Raw genomic sequence first — 9,251 nt, forward strand, 5'->3', positions numbered from 1 at the left:
GGGAAGGGATGGGAAGGGTAAACAAAGGAGGAGGCTGCAATACTTGGTAAGAAATGTACGCATTATCCTGCCCATGCAATTGTAACCCCTCTGTACAGTTTGTTCACAAATAAAATAAAATTAAATTAAAAAATAAAAATAAAAAAAATAAAAACAAAATGATATAATACTAAGATAGACATGTAAGTTAAAGACAGTTAAACTAATCTCCTTTGTCAACATAGGTAGGACTACAAGTATCTGACATGATGCTCAGAAACATTTTTAACCAATAATAGATATCATTAGACTTCTGGTTTAATGAGGTCAATAAGCCTGCACTTGTCCTCATATTTTCTCCCTTATTCAGGTCAACATCCAATAGATCTATTGTTGTCTATATATTGGTATTATTAAGTTACATTTTTAAGTAATATTTATATTTAATTCTGAAATTATAATGAAATCCTCAATGCTTTGTTTAATGATTGTTTATAATATGGAAAACCAATAAATATCTTTATAGTAAGATTTTATAATTATTCACTACAGAGCACAGTAATGTTATATAATCCATAAAAATGGGAATTATTTTTATACCATTAAAATTACTGATCCAAAGAGACTGCACTGTGTATAAGGGTCAAATGCACATTCATATTCATGAAGTTTTAAGCATTTTTTGTATTTTTTCACTTCATTGGTTACAACATATAATTTTTACTGTCTCCTGTTTTTTTTAACATTTAAATTATGAACAACAGAATCTCTATTTCATTAAATTTATCTGTCAGTATAGGTCTTGCATGTTTATTCCATGTTACTTTCTGCTTCTCAGAGAAGCTGACCTGTCAAACACAGGTCTATAGAATAGACTGATAGACTGATTTGTACTTTCCTTTGATAGCTCTTAACGATTTCCCTAAACTCACTTTGAAATCAGGAAAAATTCTAAACTCTATATACATGGATGCAAGGTGTTAATTGGTATGTTTAATTGTGTGTGTATGTGTGTGTTATGTGTTGGGTGGTAATGTGTAGAATGTGAATAACTGCAGCCAAGTTCAGGGCTTAGATAGTTCACATTGATTCTGATCCATATGGAACGATCCATTTGGAGAATCAACCCCCCACCCCCTCTAACTCTATAGTCCTTCCCACAGGTTCAGGAGAGCATTATGATGAAAAAGCAAAATCCATTCCAGCTTCATTCTACACTGTCTCTTAGGCCTGAAGTAAGGAGTAGCTTTTCTGTCCTGGCTGAATTTTATGACACTTGAAAGCCTTTTTCTCTTCCTTTTTCCACACAACCTTTTCTACAGGTGTCAAACACTTTTGTGCAGTTAATGTGTGTGTGATTATTTCCTGGGTTGTCATGTCTGTACTTCCATCTGTTCACTTCAATGAGTGGTTTCAAAGAAAGAAGGATGAACAATATATTTAATAGAACATCTGAAGACATTCAACCTAAATTTATAGAAAAGAGTTCTTTAGTTTGGGAAATTAAATGTATTAGAGTTTACAGGACTCATGTATAATATTTTAAAAACTGGATGTATAAAAGTATGAAGTATTGAATCTTTTATAATATGATGATTTTATCCCCTGGTATTTATTTTACTTGAAAATTGCATATCATCTTTTTTATCCATATAGTAAACATGTTTAAAGTGTAGCAGAAATCTAAATCAAGCATCACACAAGAAACTTTTTCTTCTTCATATATATTCTCTTTTAGCTCTCCATAGCAGATACTGTGCTGTGAAGAAATGGAGAAAAAGACACTCTTCACACTTTGGTTGCAAAGACACAAGGAAATGTTATTTTTGACTGCATATAGTGATACATGCTTATAATCCAAGCTACTTGGGTTTCAGGGATTGGGAGAATTTTGCTTCAAGGCCAGCAATGAAAAACAAACAAACAAAAAAAAACAAAAACAAAAAACTAAATAGGAATACTCCATTCTCAACAAATAAGCCAGGCACAGTATTACATACCAGTGCTTTAGGTTGCATGCAAGTTTAAGCTTCAGCTCACTAGGTAAAGTATTTCCCTAGCATGTGGAAGGACTGAGCTCAAAGCCTTCCCCGCTGAAGATACTATTCTTGAGAGCCAGGATTTTAGAGAAAATGATTAGCTAAAATATTTCATTTACAGCCAGGTGCTGGTGGCTCATGCCTGTAATCCTAGCTACTCAGGAGGCTGAGATCTGAGAATGGCGGGCAGGAAAGTCCATGAGATTCTTATCTCCAATCAAGTACTAAAAATCTGGAAGTGGTGCTGTGGCTTAAGGGGTAGAATCCTCACCTTGAGGTGAAGAGCACAGGAACAGCGCCCAAGCCCAGAGTTCAAGCCCCCTGATAACCACCATCAAAACCAACATCAAAATTCATTTACAACGTATACCTTATTAGCCAGGCACAGTACAAAAGTACAAAAGTAGTTCTTAAACATTATTTACTCTGGATTCAAGTTATGAAAACATTTATTAACAGGATGGCTCAGAAATGCTACATGAAATTTGCTCTGCTATTTCCTACTCTTATTTCAGCAACAAAAACTGAACCAACAAACACTAGTCACAGCCATGCAAAAACGTTTCCACTTTGTATATTGCAATCTATAATTTCTAAAGCTCTGGATTACATTGTGTGTGTGTGTGTTTGATTTTTCAGAAGAGTGGTGGATGAAAGACTGAACATTTCCAAGGAAGTGTGTTATACTTTTATTTTATCTTTCAATTGAAAGATAAAGACAATCCTGTGGTAGAATTCACCCTCTTTAATCTAAGGACATTGTACACACACACACACACACACACACGATTATGAAAATGGAATCACAGAAATATCAAAGTCACCTAAATAGTGATAGAGGTAGGACATTTTGAAAATTCTAACTTAATAGAGATTTTGTTGTTCTTTCTTTTGGGGGAGGGGCAGAAAGGAGATTCTCTCTCTCTCTCTCCCTCTTTCTCTCTCTCTCCCTCTTTCTCTCTCTCTCCTTCTCTTTCTCTCTGCCTCTCTGTCTCTCTCTCTCTTTCTCCCTCACTTTCTTTGTTGTCACAGGTGATCAGATCTTCCAAGACTTTATTTGGGAAAACTATTTTATTTATTCACTTTTGCTGTCTACTACATTGTTCAAGGTAAACGACTTGTTCTAAGAAATGTCACATCAAAAGAATCATATGCAAAACATGTGCATCTGGCACATGCAGAATAAATTCAATAATTTGAAACTTTCCAAGTTTTGAGCTGTGCACAGAATAAATTCAATTGTTTGAAACTTTAAGAGTTGTAAGGAAAAGGAAAAGATGGCCAGGATGAATGACAGACACCTAATGAGAAAGTCATGCAGTGTTTGCCATCAAGATTCTGGTAGGCTCGTGAGGCAAAACTGGGTACCAGGCTTACCTACACTCAAGTGAAGGGAGCTAGTGCCAGCTTGAATTGCTTATAAATTCCTTAAAATGTTGTGGTGAACTGCTCCAAAGAATGTGAAAGTTGATTTAAATAACTTTCCAGAAACTGAATTGTTTATTCCAAACTTCTCCAAAAAGCTTTGATATGTAAATCAATCTGGAAACAAAGATATTTTTACCTCTTAAGTTTCCATCCTCAGCTTGTGCTACATGACAACATAGCAATAATTTCCCTCTATCTAAGAACTGGACCAGATTTAGCTTTTATGAAGGGCAGAGAGGGCTAAAGTGATGAATTAATTCAGCATAATGAAATGAAGCTAATTTCATTATATTGCACACATGAAATAAACTCTGGGGAAACAGAATACATTGGTTTAAAAATCCATGTTTTACACTGTGGCCTATGTCAAGCAAATTTGCCTCTTGGATTGTTAGCTTCACCTTGAAATAGGACTGCTTATATTTACCTTCTAGGTTTTGGAGTAATTATTGGTCAATATATAAAGCATGAAACCCAGTTCTGACTTTGAAGGAACACCTTACTAAGGGTGCTTAAGGATCTAATTACTTTCTTACTTCTAATTAATTTTATAAGGAACTCCAGGAAAGTGGCATCTGCTGAGAAGAGTATGACATTCTTGATAAAATGAAATAGCTGATAACATGGCAGAAAATGCATTAAATAAATACATCACTTTAAGGCAGTATGGTAAACATGAACACATCAGCCTTTATATATATATATATATATATATATATATATATATATATAGTTGTATTGGATATTTTTAAAAAGACAAATCAAAATTTAAAAAGCTATAACATTTTCCTTAACTTGAAGATTCCTGAAAGCATCTCTTTCATATTGAATTTGATTTTGCAAAGTTTCTTTACTCTTCCTTGTGAAAAATTTGCCATATGACCAACAGCTGTGTTGTTTTTTGTTTTGTTTTGTTTGTTTGTTCTTCAGTCATGGGGCTTGAACTCTGGGCTTGGGCATTGTCCTTGGGCTCTTCAGCTCAAGGTGAGAGCTCTACCGCTTGAGCCACAGTGCCACTTCTGGTTTTTCAGTGGTTTATTGGAGATAAGAGTCTCGTGGACTTTCCTGCCTGGGCTGGCTTTGAACCACAATCCTCAGATCTCAGCCTCCTGAGTAGCTAGGATTACATGCGTGAGCCACCAATGATTGACTAGCTGTGTTGTTTTTAAACATATATATTTTCACTAAAAATCAGTGCAGGTATTTTCAAACAAACTATTAAATTCAAAGTTTGGCTAATTAGGAGAGAAGTACAATGGACTTTTATAAGCAGCATCTTTCAACAGCTCTGGTCAACCATTCATTCTTCCAGATGTCAGTAATGATAAGTTTTCTGTGATTGCTTTTTTTTTTAATGAAACAGTGTTACGATGATTGATCTTTTTTCCATTTTGATTTTTTAAAAAATCTACTGGAGTTAAAACAAAAGTAACAAGATACATGCCATATTAAACTTTTAAGTGCAGCATTCAATATTACAAAATATACATGCAATGTCTATAATTTCTTCATTTGTGTGACTGAAATTTTACATATTTTTAAAGGGCAACTTTTCCAGGTACCCCTGAAAATGGATCTACCATTCCTCATTTTTCCTTAAAAAGCTTTACTATCTTTTTATTTAATGGTATTGTCAAGGTAGTGTACAGACGGGTTATAGTTACATATATAAGGTAGTGAGTACATTTTTTATAAACTTGTTTCCCCCTCCCTCATTTTTCTCCCACTTTCCCTTACCCTTCAGTCCCCTCCCAAGTTGTACAGATCATTTCCAAGATACTGTCTTGTGAATATCGCTGCTGCCTTGGTTTGCCCTTTGTCCTTTGTCTCACCATTCTATTGTTTCCCCTTCCCTTCCCTAATGCAGATAACTATATATACAATATCCAGGGTAGCAAAATCAGATACAGTGACAACAGGGGATAAATCATAGGGAAAAGAAAAAAGAAAAAAAAGAAATCACATAGTACACTGAAAACAACAACAAAGAAAACCTCTTGTTTCCTTGTTTTAGAGTTCATTTTGCTTAGCGTCGTCTTATAGGGTCATATATACATCCCCCCATTTGTAAGAAAATGGTAAGACATGGAAAAAAATGTTATTAAGTGAAGTAAGCCAGACCCCAAGAAACATAAACCCCATGTTTTCTCTCATTTGTTTATGTATAGGATAATCATAGCAGGTGAGCAACTCAGTAGCTGTGACCACATAAATTTTACTATTTTAAATATATCATATATTTGGAATGATGGAATACATGTCTTGTGCATGTGTTAATTCACCCTCTGAATTATTCTCAATTGCTCATAATAATTCACAATATTCTCAGAAATATCTTCAATTTGACATCTGATTATCATTTTTATATAAGTATTATTTTTCTGCATACATACACTTGCTAGTCTCAGAATGCTTATGTTCTGTTGAATGTTTCCTTTATAGGATTGAAGAGTGTTTTGGGTAATTTTGATTTAATCCTATTTAGCTATTTTTAATTTTTAATTTGTAAATTTGGTGTCACACTTGAACATGTTTCTTCTTTGTTTTCTTCTAGGAGATTTAGAGGGACAGATATTCCATTTATGTATTGAATCTACATTGGGGTAAAATTAGGGCCTTATTATATTATTCTGAATGCTAAGGTCCAGTTTTCTCAACATCACATATTAACTTATATAACTTATATAACTTATATTTCCACCATTGCAGGGTTTAAGCAGCTAATGCTGATGCTCCACAGACTGCTAAACATGCATATTTTTTAATTCTTTGTCATCCTCAACTGTTTGAATATTACACCTTTGTGATAGATATTGAAATACATGAGGCCTTATTCTTCATTTTGCAAACTCAAGTTTGACTTACTTATTCATGGTATTTTATGATTTCATAGAAATTTTTGCCAGGACTGGCCTTCCAAACAGCACTCTCCTTATCTTTGCCAGTTAATTTTCAAAGAACCCAGACAGGTTGATTTTGTCTGAGCAGCTACTGGCAGAAGGAGCTATAGTTACCTGCTGAGTTCATAGCTAAATTGGGAAAAAAAGTTTTCATTCAAAATACCCATGAATGATTAGGACGTTTCTGAAGTCAGGTGAACGTTTGCAACACCTGATATGGAAGCATGTGGCTTGTAACCTAGGATGACCCAAGGTTCAGGTAGATGTTGAAGGTGTGTGTATATTATGAATTTTTATATAACTTATATATTATGAATTTTTATATAACTTAGTCATAGTGAATGCACATTTCTGTGTTCACCTAGGGTTTTCTGTGGGTAGAAATGCATATAAGTAAATTTGACATTTTCCTTATGTCCAAATGACTCCCTAATATCTCTCTATTGTGTTTGAAGAAAAATCTCTATTCAAAACAAACATTGCAGCAGAACAGCTGTATAATCATTAGATTTCTGAAAAGTGAGCAATTGACATATTTCTACATTGAACCATATCTCTGATGTTCTGAGAAAACTTGTCTTGGCCTAACAGAACGCTCGTTAAGGAGCAGCCTTTGGCTCAGATGGATTTTATTTGAATCTAAGCTTTACTTGTTTGATATTGAATACACGTCCTTGACACTATTAATAATGCTCAATTTCTTATCTGTGAAATAAAAGATTAAAAGTATTCCTTATAGATTACTATGATTAAAAGATAAAATATATGTGCATTCTTTAGAGACCGACTTTTGCATATGAAGTATTCAATAATGAAAATTGATCTTGGTGCTTTTATCATTAGGCATACATTTTCACTATGCACATGCTGTATTTATTACTGCTTTTATTGCCATGATGTAAAAGTAAGTCTGTGATTTTTTTAGTAATACATTTTTAAAAGCTTGTCTTTGCAGGTATTTTTTTAAGAAATAAACCTGCCTAAGTTTAGAATAAATACTCATATTTAGAGTCACAACACATGAACAGACAGGTATTTTTGGAGTGTGTAAGATTTCAAGTATTGTTGCGTGAGTAAATATTGTAGGTTATTATCTCCTTAGACACTTAAATATTTTGGCTTTAACATTATGAGGTGAGAAAGAAGGATTCTCCTCAGAGCTGACAGAATATTTAAATGATAGTGGAAGTCCATCTCCATAAATCTTGTCTTGATCTTAGAAATGCAAGGAAACCGAACCATTAGAAGAAGACATCATTGATGAGGAGGTGGAGATAACAAAGAAGGGTAGAAATACAAGGTTTGTATTTTCCTAAAACGGAGTCAATTTTCTCTGGATATAGCTCTGAGATGACAGAAAATATGGGTTCTAATCTAAGCACTTTGGTAAATTTATCACAAATTGAGACAGCCATTGTATTTTCATTATTATCACCATTTTCTCCCTCCTTATTTCTGTTGTGCTCACCTCCTCTCCATCCTCTATGCTCCCTTCCTCTCTCCCTTTCTTTCTTTCCTTCTTCATTTTACCTTTTACTTCATTTCACTTTTCCAAACTCTTTCTTTCCCTCCCACCATGTCTCCCTTCCTTTCTCTCTTCTTTCTTCCATTCCACCTGCTTTGCATTCTCCTTTGCTCTCTTTCCCCTTTCCATCCTTTCCTCCCTCTTTACCTTTTCCTCCTTTCTTTATCCATTTCTATTGGTTTCTCATTGCCACCACTTGGTAGTCGCTGACAATGGCAATTTGAAAACTGATGGTCTTTCAACGTATTTCTTTGTATCTCACAGAGGAAACAAAGACATGCCAATCAATCATTATAATTATTATGATATGGTTTAAAAATGCAAAACAGGAGCAATCCATGTGGCAATGGTGCACAGAATGGAAAATAAGTTACTTTTACTAGAAGATCCAAAGATAAAAAGATTTTTAAGTTATGAAACTTCTATTTTTTAAAGGAAATATAAAAGAGGGGACAGAGAATAATTATGGATAGAGGCACTAGAATTTCAAAGCATGGTACTCCTGTTTGCAGACTGCTAGTATGCCAAGAGGGCACTGGTTGGTGAACCTGAACTGAGTACTGACACAACTGTAGGATATCCCTGGAAAAGTTTGCAATAGTTGACAATGCTTTTAATGGCAGCTTTTTCCTTAAATACTGGAAACTCATGTTGGAGAATTGCCTTTATTTATTTCTTTTAAAATTATGTGAACAGAATTGGTGAAATATTGAATTTTTAAAAAAAGTAAAATGGTATAAACTCAGTTCTTAAACTAGGAAAACTTACGAGCCACATTTTATAACACAGACACCTAAGGAAAAGCCCGTCATCCATGGAAAACAATAAAACCATCAGTAATGTAGTATAAGTATACAGGATTCCAAGAACAAGTCAAACTGGGTGTCATGGGCCAATGATCATGTGTGTTGGAAACCATATCCTAGCCAGGGTGCCAAAGTTTTCTAAATCAAAATCCTGGAGGCATTCATTTAATGCCTTAATTTAATGCCCAGAAGCACTAATTTTGTTAGGTGCAACATTGTTAATATTGTTACCCAACATTTGTTTGTTTCTGCACAGGTGGGCTAATAAATTGCATTAGATTGGTACTTCAATTCTTACCTGTTCTGCTTTCTGTTCAGACATTTACTTTGTTTATATATTTAAGTATTCACAAACTCAGCTTTATATGACATCTCTGCCTATTTCACATATTATGTATTTCTTTTTCCTTCCACTGTGCCCTCCCTTCTGTTAAAAGGTTTTGTAATCCTGGGTAGCCTCAAAACCATAGCCTTCCAACTTCCACCTTCTGAGTTGTGGAACTAAAATGTGCATCCCAAGACTGGACTTGTCCTTCCCTCCCTCCCTCCCTCCCTCCCTCTCTCCCTCCCTCCC

Source organism: Dipodomys ordii, unplaced genomic scaffold (assembly GCF_000151885.1).
Source record: "Dipodomys ordii isolate 6190 unplaced genomic scaffold, Dord_2.0 Scaffold2, whole genome shotgun sequence".
NCBI classification, from domain to species: Eukaryota; Metazoa; Chordata; class Mammalia; order Rodentia; family Heteromyidae; genus Dipodomys; species Dipodomys ordii.